This window comes from Panthera tigris, chromosome B3 (assembly GCF_018350195.1).
Source record: "Panthera tigris isolate Pti1 chromosome B3, P.tigris_Pti1_mat1.1, whole genome shotgun sequence".
Taxonomy (NCBI): Eukaryota; Metazoa; Chordata; class Mammalia; order Carnivora; family Felidae; genus Panthera; species Panthera tigris.
The window spans coordinates 24,106,116-24,134,080 of NC_056665.1; the positions used below are offsets into that span (position 1 = coordinate 24,106,116).

The following is a 27,965-nucleotide window of genomic DNA, read 5'->3' on the forward strand; positions in this document are numbered from 1 at the left end:
TTCAATGGGCTTTGATTACCATGTCTTATACAGACCTGGCCAATCCCAGGATGCCAAGCCCACCCGTTCCTCAAAAGCCAAAGGCCAAGCCTACCAGCCATTGCTTATGATGCTGTATGCAACATGATCGAAAAAAACTGACCCATTCATTTGGAGAGAATGTGTAGCAAGAATGCTGCTTAGTGGTGCATGTGCAATGCTCAGACACATGTTGGGGCCAGTTTTCCCAAGATAGCATATACACATACAGGCTGAGGGCTTTGGATGCCAGGCTCCAGCACTCCCGCCACCCCTCAATCCTTGCTGGAATCATAAAATGAGTCAGGCCCCATGAATTCAAGTATCATGCACATGGCCCACCAGGTCAGGGCCAAAGGGGAAGGGTATTGTCATAGTTTCCCTACCTTTCTCTATACAGACCCCATGCCCAAACAAAGATTCCACCTGGCATACAGTGGGAAATTGGCCCAATATGGGAATAGGCCCTGAGCCAGGTGCCCAAACGGCCAACCTGTGCTTCATAAACGATATCTTGCAAGCAAGTTGAGCTGGCGGAAAGAAGACAGAGGCTCGTGGGGACTGCCTTGGTTGGGTCAATGATGAGAACTCATATGGTCTTGAACAGAGATGATGACATAAAAATCATGCTCAATAAGATTACACTGAGGCCCAATCGAAGAGACAATCATGGGGTGGGATCCAGGAGACCATGGGGCACTTGGAAATTGCAGGCAAATTGGGCTTGAGGTGACCAATCCCTCGAGGCTCCCAGTGTGGCTCTCCCCAGGCTTGGGGGCTTGAACGTGACCAAATTGGGCTCGTGCAATGGTGATTTGTGTGCTCGTAACTAGTTACTCTGGATACACCTCATTTGCAGCCTTGGATTAGCTCCCTTGGTGTCCATGTGTCTTTCACTGGAACATCATCGTGACAGGGTCTCAAGGCAGTACCAATAAGAAGAGGTGAGTGCATCCCTGTGCTGATACACTGAGGCAAGAGATTGTGTGATCCTCCAAGGGATCCTCTTTCCTGCCAGCCTGTAAGCCATGTTCTCCACTGTAGGAAGGCTGTCAGGTTGATGTCAGAATCACTGAGGCCCTTGGAGGAATGTGAGGTGCGGCAGTGGGCATTGGAGCCCCCCCCCCCACCCAAGACCTCCTACGGGGAAGAGTTCCCACCAAAATTTCACGCAATGGGCGATGGAGGAAGATGCTGGGACTGGGGCTACCTGGCTGGACACTAGACAGCTTTGGCATAGCACATAGATGGTATCCAAAAATTTCTGGAAACATGGACTGGACCACGGGTGGCATTCGGGCTCCTGACTCCTAGATCTTCACCATTGGCCATGACTTATGGATTCATGTCCTTATGGGGCCTGTGGGAATTCCCCAAACTGGATGGCGCTTGGCCTGATGATAGCCTTTTGGTTGGTGCCATGAGCCAGGGCATGCTGGGGTTCTTGACTTGTGGCCCAATTCCCAATGAAGTTGAAGTCACTGGGGAACCATGGTAGCCCCTCTCCTAGCAATAACCTTAAGTGCAAATACAGGAAGGGACGAGGTGTCCAAATGGGAGACATGGAGCAGCGCTGGTTGGGGATGGTGATGGACACTGGCGGGATGCATGCCACGCCCCAGGGCACCCAAGGAATGTTTGTGTTGGGTCCCCGGGGCAGCATCTGTGACCTGTTCTGGGACACCATGCCCACCCATCCATGGCAAAGCCCAAGGCTGGTCCTGCCAGTGATGTTCCAGGATTCTGCATGTGCCAGGCCCACAAAGGGGTGTCCCAATTGCACTGTGAGGGGTCATGTGTGGCTGCCCATGCGCCTGATGCTGCAGCCTCCATGATCAGTTTCTGTGGGGCTCTGATTTCCCTGGTGTCCAGTGGAGCCACAGAGGCTGAGGGACTTGGCGCCATGCTGGAGCCTTCCTTCCTGCCATCCCAGGATTTTTGCTGGTGTCATGAATGCAGTCCACCACCACCCATTCTGAGCTCTCTCCCAATGGCAAAAGGTGAAGTACGATGGGGAAGTGCGTTCTCATGGCTGAGCTGCATCTTTCTGCACAGAGCCCGTGACAGGACATAGAACCCACCTGGTTCAGGGAGGGTAGATTGGCCCAGCTTCGGGAATAGGTCCCAAGCCAGAAGAAAAATTGCCAACCTGCGCTTCACAATCTGTGTTAACCATGTTGAGCCGGAGGGCTGAAGACAGAGGCATGTAGGGACTGCCTTAGTTGGGTCAATAATGAGAATTCATATGGTCACGAACAGAGATGATGACTTAAAAATTATGCTCAATAGGATTCTGCAGAAGCCCAATGGAGGCCATTGCACTGAGGTATGATCTTGGAGAATCCTGTGGCTCTGGATTACCACTGGACCCAGGGGCTCGAGGTGACAAATCCCTCCAGGTTACCGAGGGGGTTCTTCTTGGTCTATGGACCTCCACATGCCTAAGATCTGCTCTGGCCCTGGGGTGTTGTGTGTCCATCACTAGTGCTTCTCGACTCATCCCTGGGAACCCAACTAAGCTCCCTCGGCATCCTTGTGTCTTTCAGTGGGACGTCGCTTTGTGACCACTTTCTCGCCATTGACCCCACCATGGGAGGAGAGTGGATGCCTGTGTGAGTACCCGGAGACCCAGTGCACATGGGCATTTGGCGAAGCTGACCTCAGGGCAAGGCAAGCCATCTTGTGGGACTGGGGCTCTAACATTGCCCCAGAGAGGTGGCGTGTCCTTGAAACTCTACCCTGGACAGTAGGCTGTCTGGAAAAAACTGGTCACCTGCGACACCTGAAAGGGATGCCACAGTCCCCCGTGGGATCCTCTTAATTGACAGACCATAGGCTACGTTTTCCAGTGTGGGATGGCTCTCAGGTTAATGTCAGAATCACTGACTCCCTGGGAGGCACCAGAGTTGCTGTGGTGGGCATTGCAGACAGCCAAGGCAACCGACTGCGGGGAGGGATTCACCCATTTTCCTCACAATGGGCATTGGAGGAAGGGGCCGGGCCCGGGGCTTCATGGCTGGACACTAGAACTTTTGGAATAAGGGGTAGAATGTATCTGGAAAATGCTGACAGCTTGCCCGGACCCAGAGTGTCACGTAGGCTCCTGGCTCCAGGTTCTTCACCATTGGCCCAGTCCAATGGTCGTGTGTCCTCAAGGGGCCCATGGGTCATCTCGCAGCTGGATGGGGCTTTGCCTGACAATGGCCCTTGGGTCGGTGCCCCTGAGTCCCAGTGAGGTTGAAGTCGCTGGGGAAATGTGCTGGCCCCTCACCCTTCCCTCACTGTAATCTCAAAGACGGGAAGGGATGGGGTTTCCGCACAGAAGTCATGGAGCAGTGCTAATGGAGACAGTGTTGGATGCTAGTGGGATGCCCATCAGGCCCTGATGCCCCAAGGGATGTTGGCATTGCATTTGCGTGGTAGCGTTCGTGGGCCCTTCCGGGGCCCCATGCCCGCCCATTCCTGGCAAAACTCAGGGCCACTCCATGAAAGGAAGGCCCAGGATTCTGGCTGCAACCTACTCGCCAAGGTCTGTCCCAATCACGCTGCGAGAGGACCTGTGCCTGCTGTAGGAGCCTCCATGCTCAGATTCCTGTGGGGTTCTGAATTCCCTTTTTTCCAGTGGAGCCACAGAGTCTGAGGGCCTTGTGGACATGCTGCAGCCTTCCTTCCTGCCAGGCCAGGATTGCAGAATTGTGTCATGAATGCAATTCCAGCCCCGCACATTCTGAGATCCCTCCCATTGCCACAGGTGAGGTCTGAGGGGGAAGGCGTTTGTCATTGCTGACCTGCCTCTCTCTGCACAGATCCCACACCCTGACCAAGATCCCACCTGGCACATGGAGGGGAATTTGGCCAATCATCTGGAACAGACCCCAAGCCAGGGGCTCTCATGGCCACCAAAGACATCACATTCCATTTCTGGTAAGCATGTTGAGCTGGTGGGTAGAAAGCAGAGGCGGGTGGGGACTGCCTTGGTTGGGTCAATGATGAGAACTCATAATGTCTCGAAGACAGATGATGACCTAAAAATAATGCTCAATACGATTAAGCTGAGGCCCAATGGAGGGCACTGCACTGAGGCGGGATCCTGGGGAACCCTGTGGCCCTGGTGTAGCACTGGCACCTGGGGCTCGAGGCGACTGATCCCTCGAGGTTCCCCAGTGCTGCACACCCAGGACTCTGAAACTCAGCACACCTAAGACATGCTCCCGCCCTGGGGTGTTGTGTGCCCATTACTAGTGCTTCCCGGTACTCATCCCTGGGAAAGCAACTAAGCTCCCTCGGTGTCCTGGTGTCTTTCAGTGGGACATCGTCTTGGCGACCAGGGTCTCACCATTGAGCCCACCATGGGAGGAAAGTGGATGCCTGTGTGAGTACCCGGAGACCCAGTGCCCTTTGGCGGATTGGTGAGGCTGCTCTTGGGGCAACTTCAGCCATCTTGTGGGACTGGGGCTTTGTCCTCACCCCAGAGGGCTGGCGTGTCCCTGAAAGTCTGCCCTGTGCTGTGGGCTGTCTGGAAAACACAGGTCACCAGCGACACCTACAAGGGATGCCATTGTCCCCCGTGGGATACTCTTACTTGACAGCCCATGGACCACATTTCCCAGTGTGGGTGGTGCTCTGGTTGATGTCAGAATCACTAATGCCTTAGTAGGCATGCGAAGTGATGTGGTGGGCAATGCGTACCGCCAATGTGACAACCTGTGGGTAAGTGATGTGCCCAAATTTCACATTATGGGCTTTGAAGGAAGGGGCCGAGCCCGGGGCTACCTGAGTGGACACTAGACAACTTTGGCAGAAAGGTTAGACGGTATATGAAAAATGTTGGCAGCATGGCCCAGACACCAAGTAGCATGCGGGCTTCTGCCTCCGGATTGTTCAACATTGGCACCGTCTGATCGTTGCGTGTCCTTATGGGGCCCATGAATCATCCCACAGCTGGATGAGGTTTTGCCTGACAATGGCCCTTTGCCACAAGCCAGGGCACGCTGGGGTTCTTGACTTGTGACCCCGTGTGCCAGTGACTTTGTAGTCGCTGGGGAACCATGCTGGCCCCTCACCCTTACCTCACCATAATCTCAAAGATGGGAAGGGATGAGGTGTCCCCACAGGAGCCATGGAGCAGTGCTGATGGAGATGGTCTTGGATGCTAGTGGGATGCTGGACAAGGCCCTGATCCCCCAAGGGATCTTGTCATTGCATTTGTGTGGTAGCGTTCGTGGGACCTTCTGGCACCTCATGCCCACCCATTCCTGGCAAAATGCAGGGCCGGCCCCTGACACCCAAGACCTGGGATTCTGCCTACCAAAGAACTGCCAAGGTCTATCCCAATCACACTACGGGAGGACCTGTGCGTGTGGCCTGGTGCCTGCTGTGGAGACCTCCATGCTCAGATTCCTGTTGGGCCCTGAATTCCCTTGTTTCCAGTGAAGCCACAGAGGCTGAAAGCTTTGTGGACACACTGCAGCCTTCCTTCACGACAGGCCAGGATTTTTCTGGCATCATGAATGCAGACCCAGCCCCGCCCATTCTGATATCCCTCCCATTGCCACAAGGTGAGGTCTGATGGGGAAGGTGTTTGTCATTGCTGACTTGCCTCTCTCTGCGCAGATCCCGCAGCCCAACCAAGAACCCACATGGTGCACAGAGGGGATTTTGGCCCACCTTCGGGAACAGGCCCCGAGCCAGGGGTCCTCATGGCCACCCTGTGCATCACAGACCCTCTTTAGTAAGCATGTTGAGCTGTGGGTAGAAGGCAGAGGCAGGAGGGGACTACCTTGGTTGGGTCAATGATGAGAACTCATATGGTCCCGAAGACAAATGATGACCTAAAAATTATGCTCAATAGGATTACGCTGAGGCCCAGGGGAGGGCACTGCACTGAGGCAGGATCCTGGGACCCTGTGGCCCTGGCATAGCGATGGCACCTGGGGCTTGAGGCCACCAATATCTCGAGGCTCCCCGTGGGGCTCTCCTGGGTCACTGGGCCTCCGCGCGCCTCAGACGTGCTCCCGCCCTGGGGCATTGTGTGCCCATTACTAGTGCTTCCCGGGACTCATCTCTGGGAACCCAGCTAAGCTCCCTCCCTTTTCCAGGTGACTTTCAGTGGGACATTGTCTTGGTGATCATGGACTCGCCATTGAGCCCACCATGGGAAGAGAGTGGATGCCTGTGTGAGTACCCGGAGACCCAGTGACCTTGGGCTGATTGGCGAGGATGCCCTCTGGGCAACACCACCCATGTTGTGGGACCTGGGCTACGTCACTGCCCCAGAGGGCTGACATGTCCCTGAAAGTCTGCCCTGTGCAGTAGGCTGCCTAGAAAAAACTAGTCACCCAGACACCTGAAAGGGATGCCATGTTCCCCAGCGGGATCCTCTTCTTGACGGACCATGGACCACGTTTCCCAGTGTGGGAGGGTGCTCTGGTTGATGTCAGAATCACTAATGCATTAGTAGGCATGTGAGGTGCTGTGGTGGGTATTGCAGATGGCCATTGTGACCTCCTGCGTGGAAGCGGTACACCCAAATTTCACGCAATGGGCTTTGGAGGAAAGGGATGGGTCTGGGGCTACCTGCCTGGACACTAAACAGCGTTGGCATAACGGGTAGATTGTATCTGAAAAATGCTGACTAAGGGTCCCAGACCTCGAGTGGCATGCAGGCTCCTGCCTCCGGGATCTTCAACATTGGCACTGTCTGGTGGTTGTGTGTCCTTATGGGGTCTGTGGGTCGTTCCGCAGCTGAATGGGGCTTTGCCTGATAATGGCCCTTTGGTTCGTGCCACTAGCCAGGGCACGTTTTGTTACTTGATTTGTGACCCCGACTCCCAGTGACTTTAAAGTCAATGGGGAACCATGCTGGCCCTTCACCCTTCCCTCACCATAATCTCAAAGACAGAAAGGGTTGAGGTGTACCCCCGGGAGCCATGGAGCAGCGCTGATGGAGACAGCTTTGGATGCTTGTGGGATACCCATCAGGGTCCTGATCCCCCAAGGGATTCTTTCTTCATGGTAGCATCCTTGGGCCCTTCTGGCACCCCATGCCCTCCCATTCCTGGCAAAATGCAGGACCGGCCCCTGCCAGCCAAGGCCCGGGATTCTGCCTGCAACCGACCAGCCAAGGTCTGTCCCAATCTCGCTGCAGGAGGACCTGTGTGTGTGGCCTGATGCCTGCTGTAGCAGCCTTCATGCTCAGATTCCTGTGGGGCCCGAATTCCCTTGTTTCCAGTTGAGCCACAGAGGCTGAGGGACTTGTGGACACGCTGCAGACTTCCTTCCTGCTAGGCCAGGATTTCTGCTGGCATTATGAATGCAGTCCCAGTTCCACGCATTCTGAGATCCCACCTAATGCCACAAGGTGAGGTCGGATGGGGAAGAGGTTTGTCATTGCTGAGCTACCTCTTTCTGTGCAGATCAGCGCCCCGACCGAGATTGCACCTGGCGCGCTGAGGGGAGTTTGGCTCAGCATCAGGAACAGCCCCCGAGCCAGGGACCATCATGGCCACCCTGCACATCACAAACCCTCTCTGGTAAGAATGTTGAGCTTGCGAATAGAAAGCAGAGACAGGTGGAGACTGCCTTGGTTGGGTCAATGATGAGAACTCATATGGTCTCGAAGACAGATGATGACCTAAAAATTATGCTCAATAGGATTACGCTGAGTCCCAGTGGAGGGCACTGCACTGAGGCGGCATCCTGGAGACCCTTGTGGCCCTGGCATAGCGCTGGCACCTGGGGCACGTAGCAACCCGTCCCTCGAGGCTCCCCAATGGGGCTCTCCCGTGTCTCTGGGCCTCTGCGCACCTAACACGTGCTCCCGCCCTGGGGTGTTGTGTGCCCATTACTAGGGCTTCCCGGGACTCATCCCTGGGAACCCAGCTAAGCTCCCTCGGTGTCCTGGTGTCTTTCAGTGGGATGTTATCTTGGTGACCAGGGTCTCCCCATTGAGCCCAACATGGGAGGAGAGCGGATGCTTGTGTGAGAACCCAGAAACCCAGTGCCCTTGGGCTGATTAGCGAGGCTGCACTTAGGTCAACACCAGCCATCTTGTGGTACTGGGGCTTCGTCCTCGACCCAGAGGGCTGGTGTGTCCCTGAACATGTGCACTGTACACTAAGCTGTCTGGAAAAAAAAGTTCAACCACGACACCTGCAAGAGATGCCACAGTCCTCTGCGTGATCCTCTTACTTGACGGCACATGGGCCACATTTCCCAGTGTGGGAGGGCACTCTGGGTGATGTCAGAATCACTGATGCCTTAGTAGGCACGCGATGTGCTGTGGTGGGCATTGCAGACGGCCAATGTGACCGCCTGCATGGAAGCAGTGTGTCCAAATTTCATGCAATAGGCTTTGGAGGCAGGGGCTGGACCCAGGGTTACCTGGAAGGGCACTAGACAGCTTTGGCATAACGGGTAGACGGTATCTGAAAAATGCTGGCAGTGTGGCCCAGACCTGAGTGCCATCTAGTCTCCTGCCCCTGGGTTCTTCACCATTGGCACGGTCTGGTGGTTTCGTGTCCTTATGGGCCTCAGGGGTGGTCCCGCAGCTGGATGGGGCATGGCCTGACAATGGCCTTTTGGTCAGTGCCACCAGTCAGAGCATGCTGTGGTTCTTGATTGTGACCCCGAGTCCCAGTGAGTTTGAAGGCACTGAGGAACCGTGCTGGCCCTTCACCCTTCCCTCACTGTAATCTCAATGACAGGAAAGGATGAGGTGTCCCCATGGGAGCCATGGAGCAGCGCTGATGGAGACAGAGTTGGATACTGCTGGGATGTCCATCAGGGTCTGATCCCCAAAGAGATCTTGGCATTACGTCTGCATGGTAGAGTTCGTGTGATCTTCCAGCGCCCCATGCCCACCCATTCCTGGCAATACACAGGGCCGTTCCCTGCCAGTCAAGGACTGGGATGCTGTCTGCCACCGACCCACCAAGTTCTGTCCTAATCACACTGCGGGAGGCCCTGTGCATGTGGCCTGGGGCCTGCTGTGGAGGCCTCCATGCTCATATTCCTGTGGGGCCCGAATTCCCTTGTTTCCAATGGATCCACAGAGGCTAAGGGCCTTGTGGACATGCTGCTGCCTTCCTTCTCGCCAGGCCAGGATTGCAGAATTATGTCATGAATGCAGTCTCAGCCCCACCCATTCTGAGATCCCTCCCATTGCCACAGGTGAGGTCTGATGGGGAAGGCATGTGTCATTGCTGAACTGCCTGTTTCTGTGTATATCCCCCGCCCAAACCAAGATCTCACCTGGCACCAGGAGGGGAGTTTGGCCCATCTTCTGGAACAGACCTTGAGCCAGGGGCCCTCAGGCCACACTTTGCCTCACAAACCCTCCCTGGTAAGCATGTTGAGCTGATGGGTAGAAGGCAGAGATGGTAGGGGACTGCCTTGGTTGGGTCAATGATGAGAACTCATATGGTCTCGAAGACAGATGATGACCTAAAAATTATGCTCAATAGGATTATGCTGTGGCCCAATGGAGGCCACCTCACTGAGGCGGGATCCTGGGGACCCCTGTGGCCCTGGCATACCACTGGCACATGGGGCTCAACTCGACCGATCCCTCAAGTCTCCCCAGTGGCGCTCTCCCCAGTCTCTGACCCTCCATGCGCCGAAGACATGCTCCTGCCCTGGGACATTGTGTGTCCATTACTAGTGCTTCCCGAATTCATCCCTGGGAACCCAACTAAGATCCCTAGGTTTTGGGTGTCGTTCAGTGGGATGTCGTCTTGGTGACCAGGGACTTGCCATTGAGCCCACCATGGGAGGAGAGTGGATGCCTGTGTGAGTACCCAGAGACCCAGTGCCCTTGGGCCTATTGGCGAGGATGCCCTCAGGGCAACACCAGCCATCTTGTGGGACTGGGGATTCATCATTGCCCCAGAGGGCTGATGTCTCCCTGAATGTCTGCCTTTTGCAGTAGGCTGTCTGGAAAATACAGGTCACCCGCGACACCAGCAAGGGAAGCCATGGTCCCCCACAGGATCCTCTTGATTGATGGCCCATGGGCATGTTTTCCCAGTGTGGGAGGGCAGACTGGTTGATGTTAGAATCACTGATGCCTTAGTAGGCACACGAGGTGCTGAGCTGGGCATTGCAGACGGCCACTGTGACTTCCTATGTGGAAGTGGTGTGACCAAATTTCACTCAATTGGCTATGGAAGAAGCAGCCAGGCCTGGAGCTCCCTGGCTAGACACAAGACAGCTTTGGCATAATGGGGAGACAGTGTCTGAAAAATTCTGGCAGCGTGGCCCAGACCTCGAGTGGCATGTGGGCTCCTGCCTCTGGATTGTTCACCATTGGCACCATCTGGTGGTCACGAGTCATTATGGGGCCCGCGGGTCGTCTTGCAGCTGGATGGGGTTTTTCCTGGCAATGGCCCTTTGGTCAGTGCCACGAGCCAGGCAAGCTGGTGTTCTTCACTTGTGATCCCAAGTCCCAGTGACTTAGAAGGGGCTGGGGAACCGTGCTGGACCCTCACCCTTCCCTCACCATAATTTCAAAGACGGGAAGTGATGAGTGGTCCCCATAGGAGCCATGGAGCAGTGCTGATGGAGACAGTGTTGGATGCTAGAGGGATGCCCATCAGCGCCCTGATGCCCCAAGGGGTCTTGGTGTTGCATGTGCATGGTAGCATTCGTGGGCCATTCCTGGACCCCATGCCTGCCCATTCATGGCAAAACGCAGGGCCAGTCCCTGCCAGCCAAGGCCTGGGATGGTGCCTGCCACCGACCAGCTAAGGTATGTCCCAATCACACTGCAAGACGACCTGTGCATGTCCTGGTGCCTGTGTAGGCCTGGTGTGCAGGCCTGGTGCCTGCTGGGGGAGCTTCCATGCTCAGAATCATTTGGGGCGAAATTCCCTTGTTTCCAGTGGAGCCACAGAGGGTGAGGGCCTAGTGGACACACTGCAGCCTTCCTTCCCACCAGGCCAGCATTGCAGGATTCCATCATGAATGCAGTCCCAGCCCCCCACATTCTGAGATCCCTCCCATTGTCACAGGTGAGGTCTGATGGGGAGGGTGTGTGTCAATCCTGAGCTGCCTCTCTCTGCGCAGATCCTGTGCCCCAACCGAGATCCCACCTGGCACCTGGAGGGGAGTTTGGCCCATCTTCTGGAACGGGCCCCCAGCCAGGGGCCTCCATGGCCACCCTGTGCATCACAAACCCTCTCTGTTAAGCAGGTTGACCTGGCGGGTAGAAGGCAGAGTCAGGTGGGGACTGCTTTGCTTGGGTCAATGATGAGAACTCATATGGTCTCGAAGACAGATGATGACCTAAAAATTATGCTCAATAGGATTACACTGAGGCCCAGTGGGGGGCGCCAAACAGAGGCGGGATCCTAGGGACCCCTGTGGCCCTGGCGTAGCACTGACACCTGGGGCTCGAGGCGACCAATCCCTCGAGGCTCCCCCGTGGGGGTCTCCCTGGTCTCTGGGTGTCCATGTGCCTAATACGTGCTCCCGCCCAAGGGCACTGTGTGCCCATTACTAGTGCTTCCCTGGACTCATCCCTGGGACCCAACTAAACTCCCTCGGTGTCCTGGTGTCTTTCAGTGGGACTTCATCTTGGTGACCATGGTCTCACCATTGAGCCCACCATGGGAGGAGAGTGGATGCCTGTGAGTACCTGGAGATCCAGTGCCCTTGGGCCAATTGGTGAGGGAGCCCTCAGGGAAACGCCAGACATCTCGTGGCACTGGGGCTTCATCCTCACCCCAGAGGGATGGCGTGTCCCTGAACGTCTCCTCTAGCACTGGGGTGTCTGGAAAAAACAGGTCAACCGCGACACCTGCAAGGGATGCCACTGTTCCCCTGATTATCCTCCTGCTTGACGGACCTTGGGTCACGTTTTCCAGTGTGGGAGTGTGCTTTGGTCGATTTCAGAATCATTGATGCCTTATTAGGCACGTGATGTGCTGCGGTGGGCATTGCAGATGGCCAATGTGAACTTCTGCAAGGAAGTGGTGCGCCGAAATTTCACGCATGGGCTTTGGAGGCAGGAACCAGTCCTGGGGTTACTTGGATGGACACTAGACAGCTTTGGCATAATGGCTAGACAGTATCTGAAAAATGCTGGCAGTGTGGCCCAGACCCAAGTGGCATGCGGGCTCCTGCACCTGGGTTCTTCACCATTGGCACTTTCTAGTGGTCTCATGTCCTTATGGGGCCCATGGGTGGTCCCGTAGCTCGATGGTGTTTTGTCTGACAATGACCCTTTGTTCTGTGTCATGAGCCAGTGCACGCTGTGGTTCTTGAATTGTGACCCTGAGTCCCAGTGAGGTTGAAGGCGCAGGGGAACCATGCTGACCCGTCACCCTTCCCTCACCGTAATCTCAAAGACAGGAAGGGATGAGGTGTCCCCACAGGAGCCATGGAGCAGTGGTGATGGAGACAGTGTTGGATGCTGGTGGGATGCACTTCAGGGCCCTGTTCACCCAAGGGATCTTGGTGTTGCATCTGCGTGGTAGCGTTCGTGGGTCCTTCCGGGGCCCCATGCCCACCCATTCCTGGTAAAATGCAGGGCCGGTCCCTGCCAGTCAAGACCTGGGATTCTGCCTATCATCAACCCGTCAAGGTCTGTCCCAATCACGCTGCAGGAAGACCTGTGCATGTGGCCTGGTGCCCACTATGGCAACCTCCATACTCAGATGCCTGTGGGTCTTGAATTCTCTTGTTTCCAGTGGAGCCACAGAGGCTGAGGGTCTTGTGGACATGCTGCAGCCTTCCTTCCCACAAGGCCAGAATTGAAGGATTGTGTCATGAATGCAGTCCCAGCCCTTGCATTTTGATATCCCTCCCAGTGCCACAGGTGAGGTGATGGGGAAGGCATTTGTCATTGCTGAGTGGCCTCTCTTTGAGAAAATCATGTGCCCCAACCGAGATCCGCAATGGCCTTTGGAGACAGGGACTGGACCCGGGGTTACCTGGATGGACACTAGACAGCTTTGGCATAATGGCTAGACAGTATCTGAAAAATGCTGGCAGGGTGGCCCCGACTCCGAGTGGCATGTGGGCTCCTGTGTCCTGGGTGCTTCACCATTGGCACTGTCTGGTAGTCACGTGTCCTTATGGGCCCCAGGGGTCGTCCTGCAGCTGTATGGAGCCTTGTCTGACAATGGCCCTTTGAACGGTGCCACAAGCCAGGGCACGCTGGGGTTTTTGACTTGTGACACCAGGACGCAGTGAGTTTGAAGGCCCTGGGGAACCATGCTTGCCCCTCACCATTCCCTCACCATAATCTCAAAGACAGGAAAGGATGAGGTGTCCCCACTGGAACCATGGTGCAGTGGTGATGGAGACAGTGTTCAATGCTGGTGGGATGCCCGTCAGGGCCCTGTTCCCCCAAGGGATCTTGCCATTGCGTCTGCGTGGTAGCATTCGTGGGCCCTTCTGGGGCCCCATGCATGCCCATTCCTGGCAAAACTCAGGGCTGGTCCCTGCCACCCAAGGCCCAGGATTCTGCCTGCCACCAAGCTGCCAAGGTCTGTCCCGATCACGCTGCAGGAAGACATGTGCGTGTGGCCTGGTGCCTGCTGTGGCAGCCTCCATGCTCAGATGCCTGTGGTGCTTGAATTCCCTTGTTTCCAGTGGAGCCACAGAGGCTAAGGGCCTTGTGGACATGCTGCTGCCTTCCTTCCCGCCAGGCCAGGAATGCAGGATTGCGTCATGAAAGCAGTCCCAGCCCCGTGCATTCTGAGATCCCTCCCATTGCCACAAGGTGAGGTCGGAAGGGGAAGGAGTTTTGTCATTGCTGAGCTGCCTCTCTCCACGCAGATCCCGTGCCCCCACCGAAATCCCACCTGGCACACAGAGGGACGTTTGGCCCATTGTCGGGGAAAAAGCCTCAAGCCAGGGGCCCCCATGGCCATGCCGCACATCAAAAAACTTCTCTGGTAAGCATGTTGAGCTGGCGGGTAGAAGGCAGAGGCAGGTGGGGACTGCCTTGGTTGGGTCAATGATGAGAACTCATATGGCCTCAAAGACAGCGGATGACCTAAAAATTATGTTCAATAGGATTATGCTGAGGACCAGTGGAAGGCATGGCACTGAGGCGGGATCCTGGGAACCCCTTTGGGCCTTGCAGAGCACTGGCACCTGGGGCTCGAGGCGACCTATCCCTCAAGCCTCCCCAGTGGGGCTCTCCCTGGTTTCTGGGCCTCTGCATGTGTAAGATGTGCTCCCACCCCGGGGAGCTGCATGCCCATTACTAGTACTTCCCAGGACTCATCCCTGGGAACCCAACTAAACTCCCTTGGTGTCCTGGTGTCTTTCAGTGGGATGTCGTCTTGGTGACCATGGTCTTGCTATTGAGCCAACCAAGGGAGGAGAGTGGATGCCTGTGTCAGACCCCAGAGAACCACTGACCTTTGGCCTACAGGTGAGGCAGCCCTCAGGGCAACTCCAGCCATCTTGTGGCACTGGGGCTTCATCCTCGCCCCAGAGGGCTGGTGTGTCCCTGAAAGTCTGACCTGTACACTTGGCTGTCTGGAAAAAAACAGGTCACCCACGACACTTGTAAGGGATGCCATGGTCCTCCACAGGATCCTCTTACTTGACGGACCATGGGACACGTTTCCCAGTGTGGGAGGGCACTCCAGTTGATGTCAGAATCACTGATGCATTAGTAGGCACACAACATGCTGCGGTGGGCATTGCAGACGAACAGTGTGACCACCTGCAGGGAAGCGGTGCTCCCAAATTTCATGAAATGGGATTTGGAGGCAGGGGCCTAGCGGGGGTTACCTGGATGGAGACTAGACAGCTTTGGCATAATGGGTAGACGGTATCCGAAAAATGCTGGCAATGTGGCCCAGACCCCAAGTTGCATACAGGCTCCTGCCGCCGGGTTCTTCACCATTGGCACTGTCTGGTTGTCGCGTGTCCTTATGGGCCCCTGGGGTTGTCCCACAGCTGTATGGGGTTTTGTCTGACAATGGCCCTTTGGTCGGTGCCACGAGCCAGGGCAGGCCTGGGTTCTTGACTTGTAACCCCGAGACCTAGTGAGTTTGAAGGCTCTGGGGAACCGTGCTGGCCCCTCACCATTCCCTCACCGTAATCTCAAAGATGGTAAGGGATTAGGTGTCCCCACTGGAACCATGGTGCAGTGCTGATGGAGACAGTGTTGGATACTGGTGGGATGCCCGTCAGGGCCCTGTTCCCCGAAGGCATCTTGGCATTGCGTCTGCGTGGTAGGGTTCGTGGGCCCTTCTGGGGCCCTATGCCTGCCCATTCCTGCCAAAATGCAGGGCCGGTTCCTGCCAGCCAAGGCCCAGGATTCTGCCTGCCACTGACCCACAAAGGTCTGTCAATAACACTGCAGGAAGACCTGTGCATGTGGCCTGGTCCTGCTGTGGCAGCCTCCATGCTCAGATTCCTGGGGGGCTTGAATTCCCTTTTTTCCAGTGGAGCCACAGAGGCTGAGGGCCTTGTGGACATGCTGAAGTCTTCCTTCCCTCCAGGCCAGGATTGCAGGATTGTGTCATGAATTCAGTCCCAGCCCTGCGAATTCTGAGATCCCTCCCATTGCCACAAGGTGACGTCTGATGGGAAGGTGTTTTGTTACTGCTGGGCTGCCTCTCTCTGTGCAAATCCCGCGCCGTGACCGAGATCCCACCTGGAGCACGGATGGCAATTTGGCCCATCTTTAGGAGCAGGCCCAGAGCCAAGGGCCCCCACGGCCACCCTGTGCATAACAAACCCTCACTGGTAAGCATGTTGAGCTGGAAGGTAAAAGGCAGAGGTGGGTGGGGACTGCCTTGGTTGGGTCAATGATGAGAACTCATATGGTCTCGAAGACAGATGATGACCTAAAAATTACGTTCAATAGGATTACACTGAGGCCCAGTGGAGGGCACCGCACAGAGGCGGGATCCTGGGGACCCCTGTGGCCCTAGCATAGAGCTGGATCCTGGTGCTCGAGGCGACTGATCCCTCAAGGCTCCCAGGGGCTTTCCCCGGTCTGGGCCTCCGAGAGCCTAAGAAGTGCTCCCACCCTGGGCCATTGTGTGCCCATTACTAGTGCTTCCCGGGATTCATCCCTGGGAAAACAACTAAGCTCCTTCGGTGTCCTGGTGTCTTTCAGTGGGACGTTGTCTTGATGACCAGGGTCTCACCATTGAGCCCACCATGGGAGGAGAATGGATGCCTGTGTGAGTATCCAAAGATCCAGTGCCCTTGGGCCGATTGGCGAGAGTGCCCTCAGGGCAAAACCAGCCATCTTGTGGGACTGGGGCTTCCTCCTGGCACCAGAGGGCTGGCATGTCCCTGAACGTCTCCCCTGTGCACTAGGCTGTTTGCAAAAATACATCACCTGCGACACCTGTAAGGGATGCCATGGTCCCCCATGGGATCCTCTTACTTGATGGATCATGGGCCACGTTTCCCATTATGGGAGGGCACTCCGGTTCATGTCAGAATCACTGATGCCTTATTAGGCACACGACATGCTGCAGTGGGCATTGCAGATGGCCAATGTGACCTCCTGCGTGGAAGCGGTGTACCGAAATTTCACGCAATGAGCTTTAGAGGCAGGGGCCAGTCCCGGGGTAACCTGAGTGGACACTAGACAGCTTTGGCATAACAGGTAGACGGTATCTGAAAGTTGCTCGCAGCGTGGTCCAGACCCCAAGTGGCATGTGGGCTCCTGCGTCCGGGTTCTTCACCATTGGCACTTTCTGGTGGTCATGTGTCCTTATGGGGCCGGTGGGTCATCCCGCAGCTGTATGGGGTTGTGTCTGACTATGGTCCTTTGGTCAGTGCCACGAGCCAGGGCATGCTTTGGTTCTTCACTTGTGACCCCGCATCCGAGTGAGTTTGAAGGCACTGGGGAAGCATCCTGGCCCCTCACCCTTCCCTCACGGAAATCTCATAGACGGGAAGGGATGAGGTGTCTTCACGGGAGCCATAGAGCAGTGCTGATGGAGACAGTGTTGAATGCTGGTGGGATGCCATCAGGGCCCTCATTCCCCAAGGGATCTTGGTATTGCCTCTGTGTGGTAGCGTTCGTGGGACCTTCCGGGGCCCAATGTCTGCCCATTGCAGACCTGTCCCTGCCAACCTGGCAAAACGCAGGACCTGTCCCTGCCAACAAATGCCCGGGATTCTGCCTGCCACCGACCCCCCAAGGTCTGTCCCAGTCATGCTGCAGGAAGACCTGTGCTTGTGTCCTGGTGCCTGCTGTGGCAGCCTCCATGCTCAGAGACCTGTTGGGCTTGAATTCCCTTGTTTCCAGTGGAGCCACAGAGGCTGAGGACCATGTGGACATGCTTCAGCCTTCCTTCCCAGAGGCCAGGATTGCAGGATTACGTCATGATGCAGTCCCAGCCCTGCGCATTCTGGGATCCCTCCCATTGTCACAAGGTGAAGTCTGATGGGAAAGGTGTTTTGTCACTGCTGAGCTGCCTCTCTCTGTGCAGATCCTGTGCTCCAACCAAGAACCCACCTGGGTCACAGAGGGGAGTTTGGCTCTTCTTCAGGAACAAGCCTCATGCCAGTGGCCCCCATGGCCATGCCGCATATCACAAAACCTCTCTGGTAAGCATGTTGAGCTGGAGGGTAGAAGGCAGAGGCGGGAGGGGACTGCCTTGGATGGATCAATGATGAGACCTCATATGGTCTCGAAGACAGATGATGACCTAAAAATTATGCTCAATAGGTTTATGCTGAGGCCCAGTGGAGGGCACAGCACTGAGGCGGGATCCTGGGGACTCCTGTGGCCCTGGCGTAGCGCTGGCACCTGGGCTCGAGGCGACCGATCCCTGTAGTTTCCCCAGTGGGGCTTTCCCAGGTCTGGGCCCCCACACGCCAAAGACATGCTCCCGCCCTTGGGTATTTGTGCCCATTACTAATGCTTCCCAGGAGTCATCCCTGGGAACCCAGCTAAGCTCCCTCGGTGTCCTGGTGTCTTTCAGGGGGACGTCGCCATGGTGACCAGGATCCCACTTGAGCCCACCATGGGACGATAGTGGACGCCTGTGTGAGTACCAGGAGATCCAGTGCCCTTGGGTAGATTGGCGAGGGAGCCCTCAGGGCAACCCCAGCCATCTTGTAGGACAGGGGCTTCGTCCTCACCCCAGAGGGCTGGCGTGTCCCTGAACAACTCCCGTGTGGACTAGGCTGTCTGGAAAAAACAGGTCACCTGCAACACCTGCAAGGGATAGAATGATCCTGCGCGAGACCCTCTTATTTGATGGCCATGGGCCACGTTTCCCAGTGTGGGAGGGTGCTCCAGTTGATGTCAAAATCACTGATGCATTAGTAGGCAAGCGACGTGTTGTGGTGGGCATTGTAGATAGCCAATGTGACTTCCTGCATGGAAGTGATGTACACAAATTTCACGCAATGGGTTTGGAGGTAGGGGGCAGACCAGGAGTTACCTGGATGGCCACTAGACAGCTTTGGCTTAATGGGTAGAAGGTATCTGAAAGATGCTGGTAGTGTGACCCTGACCCGGAGTAGTGTGCAGGCTCCTGCCCCCGGGTTCTTCACCATTGGCACCGTCTGGTGGTTGCATGTCCTTATGGGGCCCGTGGGTCATCCCGCAACTAGATGGGGTTTTGTCTGACAATGGCCCTTGGTCGGTGCCATGAGCCAGGGCATGCTTGGGTTCTTGACTTGTGACCCTGAGTCCCAGTGAGTTTGAAGGCACTGGGGAACCATTCTGGTCCCTCACCCTTTCCTCACCATAATCTCAAATACAGGAAGGGATGAGGTGTCCCCATGGGAGCCATGGAGCACTGCTGATGAAGACAGTGTTGGATGCTGGTGGGATGACTTTCAGGGCCCTGTTCCCCCAAGGGATCTTGTGTTGCGTCTGCAGGTAGCATTCGTGGGCCCATTCCTGACAAAACACAGGGCTAGTCCCTGCCAACCAATGCCCGGGATTCTGCCTGCTATTGCCCCGCCAACATCTGTCGCAATAAGGATTTGGGAGGACCCGTGCTTGTGGCCTGGTGCCTGCTGTGACAGCCTCCATGCACAGATTCCTGTGGGGCTTGAACTCCCTTGTTTCCACTGGAGCCACAGAAGCTGAGGGTCTTGTGGAAACGCTGCAGCCTTCCTTCTGACCAGGCCAGGATTGTGGGATTGCATCATGAATGCAGTCCCAGCACCATGCATTCTGAGATCCATCCCATTGCCACAAGGTGAGGTCTGATGGGAAGGCGTTTTGTCATCGCTGAGTTGCCTCTCTCTGTGCAGATCCCGTGCCGTGACCGAGATCCCACCTGGAGCACAGTGGGGAGTTTGGCCCATCTTTGGGAACAGGCCATGACCCAGGGACCTCCATGGCCACTCTGCCCATAACAAAACTTCTCTGGTAAGCATGTTGAGCTGGCAGGTAGAAGACAGAGGCAGGTGGAGACTGCCTTGCTTGGGTCAATGATGAGAACTCACATGGTCTCAAAGACAGATGATGACCTAAAAATTATGCTCAATAGGATTATGCTGAGGTCCAATGGAGGTCACCGCACTGAGGCGGGATCCTGGGAACTCCTGTGGCCCCGGAATAGTGCTGGCACCTGGAGCTCGAGTTGCCGATCCCTTGAGGCTCCCCAGTGGGGCTCTCCTTGGTCTGGGCCTCCACGTTACTAAGATGTGCTCCCGCCCTGGGGCGTTATGTGCCTATTATTAGTGCTTCCCAGGACTCATCCCTGGGAACCCAACTAAGCTCCCTCGGTGTCCTGGTGTCTTTCAGTGGGAAGTCGTCTTAGTGACCAGGGTCTCACCATTGAGGCCACCATGGGAGGAGAGTGGATGCCCATGTGAGTACCCAGAGACCCAGTGTCCTTGGTCCAATTGGTGAGGCAGCACTCAGGGCAACGCCAGAAATCTTGCAGGAATGGGGCTTTGTCCTCGCCCCAGAAGGCTGATGTGTCACTGATCATCTGCCCTGTGCCTTAGGTTGTCTGGAAAGAACACGTCACTCGCGACACCTGCAAGGGATGCCACCGTCCCCTGCGGGATCCTCTACTTAACGGCCCATGGCCCCATTTCCCAGTCTGGGAGGGCACTCCAGTTGATGTCAGAATCACTGATGCCTTACTAGGCACACGAGATGCTGTGGTGGGAATTGCACACCCTCAATGTGACCTCCTGCATGGAAGCGGTGCAACCAAATTTCACAAAATGGATTTTGGAGGCAGGGGCCAGGCATGGTGATACCTGAATGGACAATAGACAACTTTGGAATAACGGGTAGATGCTATCCGAAAAATGCTGGCAGCGTAGCCCAATCCCGAGTGGCATGCGGGTTCCTGCCTCTTGGTTCTTCACCATTGGCACCGTCTGGTGGTCGTGTGTCCTTATGGGCCCCAGGGGTCATCCGGCAGCTGTATGGGGCCTTCTCTGACAATGGTCCTTTGGTCGGTGCCTCAGGCCAGGGCACGCTGGGGTTCTCTACCTGTGACCCTGAGTCCCAGTGAGTTTGAAGGCGCCTGAAAACCGTGCTGGCCCCTCACCCTTCCCTCACTGTAAACTCAAAGACGGGAAGGGATGAGGTGTCCCCAAGGGAGCCATGGAACAGCATTGATGGAGACAGTGTTGGATGCAGGTGGGATGCCCGTCAGGTTCCTGTTCTCCCAAGGGATCTGCGTGGTAGCGTTCGCGGGCCCTTCTTTGGACCCATGACAACCCATTCCTGGCAAAACGCAAGGCTGTTTCCTGCCAGCCCAGTCCGGGGATTCTGCCTGCCACCAACCTGCCAAGGTCTGTCCCAATCACTCTGTGGGAGGACCTGTGCGTGTGGCCTAGTGCCTGCCGTGGCAGCCTCCATGCTCAGACTCCTGTGGGGCTTGAGTTCCCTTGTTTCCAGTGGAGCCACAGAGGCTAAGGGCCTTGTGGACATGCTGCTGCCTTCCTTCTCGCCAGGCCAGGATTGCAGAATTATGTCATGAATGCAGTCTCAGCCCCACCCATTCTGAGATCCCTCCCATTGCCACACTGTAATCTCAAAGGCGGGAAGGGATGAGGTGTCCCCACGGGAGCCTTGGAGCAGCGATGGTTGGTGACGTTGTTTGATGCTGGTGGGAGGCCCTTCAGGGCCCTGATCCCCCAAGGGATCTTGGCATTGCCTCTGCGTGGTAGCATCCATGGGCCCTTCTGGGCCCCATGCTTGCCTATTGCTGGCAAAATGCAGGGCCAGTCCCTGCCAGCCAAGGCCCGGGCTTGTTCCTGATACCAGCCCGCCAAGCTGTTTCCCAATCACTTTGTGGGAGGACCTGTGCATGGGGCCTGTTGCCTGGTGTTGCAATCTCCATGCTCAGACTCCTGTGAGGCCCTGAATTCCCGGTGTCCCATGGAGCCACAGAGGCTGACAGCCTTGGGGACACGCTACAAACTTCCTTCCCGCCAGGCGAGGATTTTTGCTGGCATCATGAATGCCATCCCAATCCTGGGAATTCTAGGATCCCTCTCATTGCCACAAAAGAGGTCTCATAGGAAGGTGCTTGTAATTACTGAGCTGCCTTTCTCTGTGCAGGTCCCACCCCACGACCGAGATCTCACCTGGCGCATGGAGGGGAGTGTGGCCAATCTTCGGAAACAGGCCCCGAGCCAAGGGCCCCTATGGCCACCCTGCATATCACAAACCCTCTCTGGTAAGCATGTTGAGCTGGCGGGTAGAAGGCAGAGGCTGATAGGGACTGCCTTGGTTGGGGCAATGATGAGGACTCATATGGTCTCGAAGATATTTGATGACCTAAAACTTATGCTCAGTAGGATTATGCTGAGTCCCAGTGGAGGGCACCACACTGAGGCGGGATCCTGTTGACCCCTGAGGCCCTGGTGTAGCACTGGCCCCTGGGGCTCAAGGGGACAGATCCCTCAAGGCTCCCAGTGGGGCTTTCCCCTGTCTCTGGGCCTCCACATGCCTAAAACGTGCTCCTGCCCTGGGGCTTTTTGCCCATCACTACTACTTCCCGGGACGCATCCGTGGAAAGCAAACTAAGCTCCCTTGGTGTCCTGGTGTCTTTCAGTGGGACGTCGCCTTGGTGACCAGGGTCTCACCATTGAGCTCACAATGGGAAGAGAGTGGATGTCTGTGTGAGTACCCGGAGACCCAGTGCCCTTTGGACAACTTGCGAGGGAGCCTCAGGGCAATGCCAGCCATCTTGTGGGACCAGGACTTCGTCCTCGCCCCAGAGGGCTGGCGTGTCCCTGAACGTCTGACCTGTGCATTAAGCTGTCTGCAAAAAACAGGTCACCCACAACACCTGCAAGGGACGCCACAGTTCCTTGCGGGATCCTCTTACTTGATGGCCCATGGGCCACGTTTCCCGGTGTGGGAGGGCACTCCAGTTGATGTCAGAATCACTGATGCCTTAGTATGCACGCGATGTGCTGTGGTGGGCATTGCAGATGGCCAATGTGACCTCCTGTGTAGATGCAGTGAGTCCAGATTTCTGAGACCTCCAAAGCAATAGTCTTTGGAGGAAGGGGCCTGGCCTGGGGCTACCTTGCTGGACACTAGACAGCTTTGGCATAATGGGTAGACGGTATCTGAAAAATGTTGGCAGCATGGTCCAGACCCCAAGTGGCATGCGGGCTCCTGCCTCCAGGTTCTTCACCATTGGCACCGTCTGGTGGTCGCATTTTCTTATGGGGCCCGTGGGTCATCCTGTAACTGGATGGGGCTTTGCCTGACAATGGCCCTTTATGTTGGTGCCACGAGCCAGGTCACGCTGGGGTTCTTGACTTGTGCCCCAAGTCCCAGGGAGTTTGATGTCGCTGGGGAACTGTGCTGGCCCCTCACCCTTCCCTCACCATAATCTCAAAGACTGTAAGGTATGAGGTGTCCCCAAGGGATCCATGGAGCAGCGCTGCTTAGAAATGGTGGTGGATGCTAGTGGGATGCCTGTCAGGGCCCTGATCTTCCAAGGGATCTTGACATTGCATCCACGTGGTAGTGTTCATGAGCCCTTCCATGACCCCATGCCCACCCCTTCCTGTCAAAATGCAGAGCTGGTCCCTTTGGGCCAAGGCCCGGGATTCTGCCTGTCACCGGCCCACCAAGGTGTGTCCCATTCACATTGCAGGAGGACCTGTGCATGGGGCCTGGTGCCTGCTTTTGCAGCCTCCATGCTCAGTCCACTGTGGGGCCCTGAATTCCCATGTGTCCAGCGGAGCCACAGAGGCTGAGGACCTTGGGACACACTGCCGCCTTCCTTCCCACCAGGCCAGGATTTTTCCTGGTGTGATGAATGCAGTCCCAGCCCCGCGTGTTCAGAGATCCCTCCCTCTGCCACAAGGTGAGGTCTGATGGGGAAGGCGTTCATCATTGCTGAGCTGCCTCTCTCTCCGCAGATCCTGCACCCTGACCGAGCTCTCACCTGGCACACGAGGGGAGTTTGGCCCATCTTTGGGAACAGGCCTCGAGCCAGGGGCCCTCATGTCCACCCAGTGCATCACAAACCCTCTCTGGTAAGCATGTTGAGCTGGCAGATAAAGGTCAGAGGCAGGTGGGGACTGCCTTGGTTGGGTCAATGATGAGAACTCATATGGTCTCAAAGACAGATGATGACCTAACAATTATGCTCAATAGGATTATGCTGAGGCCCACTAGAAGGTACCCCACTTAGGTGGGATCCTGGGGACCCCTGTGGCCCTGGCGTAGCGCTGGAGCCTGGGGCTCGAGGTGACTGATTCCTCGAGGCTCCCCAGTGGGGGTCTCCCTGGTCTGGACCTCTGCATTACTAAGACGTGCTCCCACCCTGGGGCATTGTGTGCCCATTATTAGTGTTTCCTGGGACTCATCCCTGGGAACCCAACTAAGCCCCTTCGGTGTCCTGGTGTCTTTCAGTGGGAAGTCATCTTGGTGACTAGGGTCTCGCCATTGAGCCCACCATGGGAAGAGAGTGGATGCCTGTGTGAGTACCCAGAGACCCAGTGCCCTTTTGCCAATTCGCGAGGCTGCCCTCAGGGCAATGCCAGCCATCTTGTGGGACTGGGGCTCCGTCATCGTCCCAGAGAGTGTGTCCCTGAATGTCTGCCCTGTGCAGTAGGCTGTCTGGAAAAAACAGGTCACCCGTGACACCTGCAAGGGATGCCACGGTCCCCTGCAGGATCCTCTTACTTACGGCCCATGGGCCACGTTTTCCAGTGTGGGATGGCACTCTGGTGGATGGCAGAATCACTGAGGCATTAGAAGGCACTGCAAGGTGCTGCGGTGTTCATTGCTGATGGCCAGTGTGATCTGCATTGAAGTGGTCCGCCCAAATATCATGCAGTGGGCATTGGAGGAAGGGGCCCTGGCTGGGGCTACTTGGCTGGACACTAGACAGCTTTGGCATAACGGGTGGATGGTATTAGAAAAATGCCTGCAGCTTGGTCCGGACCCCGAGTGGCATGGGGCTCCTGGCCCCAGGGTCTTCACCTTGGCCCCATCTTCTGAATTTCTATCCTTGTGAGGCCCTTAGGACTTCCCCCACTCTGTTGGGGCTTTGCATGACAGTCGCACTTCAATGGGTGCCTCAAGACACGTCAATGTCAGGTTGTTGTCTTGTGCATTTAATTCCCAATTATGTTGACATTGCTTGGGAACCGTGGTAGCCCCTTTCCCTGCACTATCCCTAAGCTCAAATACCGGAAGAGATTAGGTGTCCCAATGGGATACATGGAGCAGCGCTGTTTGGGGACGGTGGTGGAGGGTTGTGGAATGCACGCCAAGCCCCTGAGCACCCAAGGAATCTATTTCTTGGGTCCCTGGGGTAGTGGCCATGGCCCTTTCCAGGACACTATGCCTGCCCATTCCTGGCAAAGCCCATGGCCAGTCTCTGCAATCCAATGCCCAGTATTATGCCTGCCAACAGCCCACCAAGTGGTGTCCCAATCACGCTAGGAGTAGACCTGTGTGGCTGGCCTTGTGCCTGATGTTGCAGACTCTATGCTCAGACTCCTGTGTGGCCCTGATTTCCCTGGTGTCCAGTGGAACCACAGAGGCTGAGGGCCTTGGCCCCACTCTGCACCCTTCCTTACTGCCATTCCATGGTTTTGTCTGGCATCATGGATGCAGTCCCAGACCCACGGATTCTGATCTTGTCTGATTGCCACAAGGTGAGGTCTGATGGGGAAGGAGCTTGTCATTCTTGAGCTGTCACTCTCTGCACAGATCCTGTGCCCGGACTGAAATCCCACCTGGCACATGGAGGGAAGTTTTTCCAGCATCTGGAATAGGCCTGGAACTAGGGGTCCAAATGACCAACCCACACTTCACAAACCCTCTTCACAAATCCTCATGTGGATTTGAAGGAGTGAAGACAGAGTCACGTGGGAACTGCCTTGGTTGGGCCAATGATTAGAACTCATATGGTCTCAAAGAGAGATGATGATCTAAGAATTACGCTCAGAAGGATTATGCTGAGGTCCAATGTAGTGCACTGACCTGAGGCGGTATTCTGGTGACCCCTGTGGCCCTGTCGAAGCCCTGGCACTTGGGGCTGGAGGCAACAGATCCCTCGAGGCTCCCCAGGGCAGCTCTCCCTGATCTATGGGCCTCTACTTGCCCAGTCAGCCTCCCGCCATGGTGCTTGTGTGCCCATTTCTAGTGCATCCTGGGACGCCTCCCTGGAAGCCTAACTAAGTTCCCTCAGTGTCCTAGGGTCTTTCAGTGGGACATTGTCATGTGGCCAGGGTCTCACCATTGCCCCAACCATGGGAGGAGAGTGGATGCCTGTGTGAGTAGCGAGAGGGCAAGTGCACTTGGGCCAATTGGGGAGCCTGGCCACAGAGCAACGCCAGCCATCTGTGGACTGGGGCTCCGTCATCGCCCCAAAAGGCTGGCATGTCCCTTATCGTCTGCCCTGCGCAGTGGGCTGTCAGGAAAGGATAGGTCACCTGTGCTCTACAAGTGATTCCATGGTGCCCAGTGGGATCCTCTTTCATGCTGGCTCATGGGCTGAATTATCCAGTGTGGGAGGGCACTCAGGGCGTTTTCAGAAACACTGAGGCCCTTGGAGGAGGTGTGGTGCTGCGCTCAGCATTGGAACCCCCCGCAACCTCCCGCAGGTTAGAGTTTCCATTCAAATTTCCCACAATGGGCATTGGAGGAAGAGGGCAGACCCAGAACTACTTAGCTGGATACTAGACAGCTTTGTAATAGCAGGTAGATGGTCCCTGAGGTGTGCCCGCAGCTTGGCTGTCACCCCTAGTGTCCTGCTTGGCTGCTGACTCACAAGTCCTCTTGATGGGCCCACTTCTAGTAGACATGCAGCCTCATGGGGCCATGTAGTGTTCCCCAGACTTATTGGGGATTTGCCTGCCAATGGCCTTTTGGCCGGTGTCCCAGGACAGGACAGGGTTCTTGTCTTGTGCACCCTCCTGTGCTAAACCTAAGCACAAAGACAGAAAGGGATGAGTTGTCCCCATGGGAGACATGGGACAGCGCTGTTTGGGGATGGATGTGGATGCTGGTGGGATGCATGCCTAGCCCCTGAGCACCCCAGGAATCTTTGCAGAGGTCCACCAGTGCAGCATCCATGTCCTGTTCCAGGCCACCATGCCTGCCCATTCCTGGCAAAGCCCAAGGCCGTGCCTTGCCAGCCATGGCTGGGATTCTGCATGCCACCAGATCAACAAGTGGTGTGCCAATCACATGGTGGGGGGACCTGTATGGCTGGCCTGCTGCCTGCTGTTGCAGCCTCTATGCTCAGCTCCTTCTAGGGGCCCTGCTTTCCCTGGTGTACATTGTACCTGGCACCGGGCTGGACACATCCTTCCAGCCATCCCTGGATTTTTGCTGGCATCCTGAATGCGGGAATGGCCCCACACATTCAGGGCTCAGTCCCATGGCCACAAGGCGAGGTCCGATAAGGAAGAGTGTTGTCATGCCTGAGCTGCCTCTCTCTGCACAGAGGCCATGCCCAGACTGAGATCCCACCTGTTGCATAGTGTATAGTTTGGCCCCGCTTCAGAAATAGGCCCCAAGCCAGGAGTCTAAATGGCCATGCTGCGCTTCACCCAACATCTCTGGTAAGCATGTTGAGCCTGCGGGGCGAAGGCACAGGTGTGTGGGGACTGCCTGGGTTGGGTCAATGATGAGAACTCATATGGACTCAAAGAGAAATGGTGACCTAAAAATTATGCTAAATAGGATTACGCTGAGGCCAAATGGAGAGCAACGTCCTGAGGTGGGACCTGTGGACCCTTGTGGCCCTGGCATGGTGCTGGCACCTGGGCCTCGAGGCTTCTGATCCCTTGTGGCTTCCCATTGTGGCTATCACTGGTCTATCAGCCACCACGTGCCTAAAACTGCTCCCATTCTTGCACTTTGTGTGGCCATCCTTAGTGCATCCCGGGAGCCCACACTCAGAGGCCTGGCTAAGCTCCCTGAGTGTCCTTGTGTATTTCAGTGGGACATTATCTTTGTGATCAGGGTCTCCCCATTGACCCCACCATGTGAGGTGAGTGGATGCCTATGCAAGCAGACAGGGGCCCCAGGGCACATGGGCCCTATGGGGAGGCTGGCTTCAGGGCAATGCCAGCCAGCCTGTGGGACTGGGGCCCCATCATCGCCTCAGAGGGCTGGCATGCCCTGAAAGTCTGCCCTGTGCAGTGGGCTGTTGGGAAATAATAGGTCTCCTGTGGCTCCTGCAAGTGTTTCCATGGCCCCAGAGGGATCCTCTTTCTTGTCTGCCCATGGTCCACTTTCTGCAGTGTGGGAGGGAGCTCAGGTTGATATCAGAATCGCCGAGGCCCTTGGAGGCATGCAAGGTGCTGCAGTGGGCATTGGAGCCCCCCATGACCTCCTACGGGAAAGAGTTCCCACCCAAATTTCCCGAAATGGGCATTGGAGGAAGAAGCCAGGCCAGGGGCTACATGGCTGGATCCTGGACAGCTTTGGCATAGCGGGTAGTGACAGTCCCTGAGGACTTCTGGGAGCTTGGCTGGGACCCCAATTGGCACGTGGGACTCCTGTCTCCCAGATCTTCATTATGGGCCCACTCCTG

At 56.2% G+C, this 27,965-nt stretch overlaps 1 long non-coding RNA gene and 15 other non-coding genes across 17 annotated transcripts in view; all 16 read left to right on the top strand.

Moving 5' to 3' along the window:
• The first annotated feature begins 590 nt into the window (after positions 1 to 590).
• Positions 591 to 671, top strand: LOC122239854. Its single transcript, XR_006219233.1, has one exon. It is a non-coding gene; the product is annotated as a small nucleolar RNA SNORD115 (small nucleolar RNA).
• A 1,571-nt stretch (positions 672 to 2,242) lies between these two features.
• On the top strand, positions 2,243 to 2,323 carry LOC122239865. Its single transcript, XR_006219246.1, has one exon. It is a non-coding gene; the product is annotated as a small nucleolar RNA SNORD115 (small nucleolar RNA).
• A 1,675-nt stretch (positions 2,324 to 3,998) lies between these two features.
• Positions 3,999 to 4,079, top strand: LOC122239862. The gene has a single exon (XR_006219242.1). It is a non-coding gene; the product is annotated as a small nucleolar RNA SNORD115 (small nucleolar RNA).
• Positions 4,080 to 5,804: 1,725 nt separating this feature from the next.
• Positions 5,805 to 5,885, top strand: LOC122239856. Its single transcript, XR_006219235.1, has one exon. It is a non-coding gene; the product is annotated as a small nucleolar RNA SNORD115 (small nucleolar RNA).
• Positions 5,886 to 7,606: 1,721 nt separating this feature from the next.
• Positions 7,607 to 7,687, top strand: LOC122239857. Its single transcript, XR_006219236.1, has one exon. It is a non-coding gene; the product is annotated as a small nucleolar RNA SNORD115 (small nucleolar RNA).
• Positions 7,688 to 9,417: 1,730 nt separating this feature from the next.
• Positions 9,418 to 9,498, top strand: LOC122239860. The gene has a single exon (XR_006219240.1). It is a non-coding gene; the product is annotated as a small nucleolar RNA SNORD115 (small nucleolar RNA).
• A 1,758-nt stretch (positions 9,499 to 11,256) lies between these two features.
• Positions 11,257 to 11,337, top strand: LOC122239855. Its single transcript, XR_006219234.1, has one exon. It is a non-coding gene; the product is annotated as a small nucleolar RNA SNORD115 (small nucleolar RNA).
• Positions 11,338 to 13,975: 2,638 nt separating this feature from the next.
• Positions 13,976 to 14,056, top strand: LOC122239869. Its single transcript, XR_006219251.1, has one exon. It is a non-coding gene; the product is annotated as a small nucleolar RNA SNORD115 (small nucleolar RNA).
• A 1,732-nt stretch (positions 14,057 to 15,788) lies between these two features.
• On the top strand, positions 15,789 to 15,869 carry LOC122239858. The gene has a single exon (XR_006219237.1). It is a non-coding gene; the product is annotated as a small nucleolar RNA SNORD115 (small nucleolar RNA).
• Positions 15,870 to 17,615: 1,746 nt separating this feature from the next.
• LOC122239864 lies at positions 17,616 to 17,696 on the top strand. Its single transcript, XR_006219245.1, has one exon. It is a non-coding gene; the product is annotated as a small nucleolar RNA SNORD115 (small nucleolar RNA).
• Positions 17,697 to 19,398: 1,702 nt separating this feature from the next.
• LOC122239863 lies at positions 19,399 to 19,479 on the top strand. Its single transcript, XR_006219243.1, has one exon. It is a non-coding gene; the product is annotated as a small nucleolar RNA SNORD115 (small nucleolar RNA).
• Positions 19,480 to 21,676: 2,197 nt separating this feature from the next.
• LOC122239868 lies at positions 21,677 to 21,757 on the top strand. Its single transcript, XR_006219249.1, has one exon. It is a non-coding gene; the product is annotated as a small nucleolar RNA SNORD115 (small nucleolar RNA).
• Positions 21,758 to 22,106: 349 nt separating this feature from the next.
• LOC107181265 overlaps positions 22,107 to 27,965 on the top strand; it is a 129,758-nt gene continuing 123,899 nt past the window's right edge. The window contains exons 1-2 of one of the 2 annotated variants that reach the window (XR_006218469.1): positions 22,107 to 22,221; positions 23,326 to 23,442. This is a non-coding gene — a long non-coding RNA (uncharacterized LOC107181265). Of the gene's footprint in view, positions 22,222 to 23,325; positions 23,443 to 23,644; positions 23,889 to 27,965 lie in introns of those variants that run through there. The other variant, XR_006218470.1, reaches the window with a different exon arrangement.
• Positions 23,499 to 23,579, top strand: LOC122239861. The gene has a single exon (XR_006219241.1). It is a non-coding gene; the product is annotated as a small nucleolar RNA SNORD115 (small nucleolar RNA).
• Positions 25,306 to 25,386, top strand: LOC122239872. The gene has a single exon (XR_006219254.1). It is a non-coding gene; the product is annotated as a small nucleolar RNA SNORD115 (small nucleolar RNA).
• Positions 27,045 to 27,125, top strand: LOC122239867. The gene has a single exon (XR_006219248.1). It is a non-coding gene; the product is annotated as a small nucleolar RNA SNORD115 (small nucleolar RNA).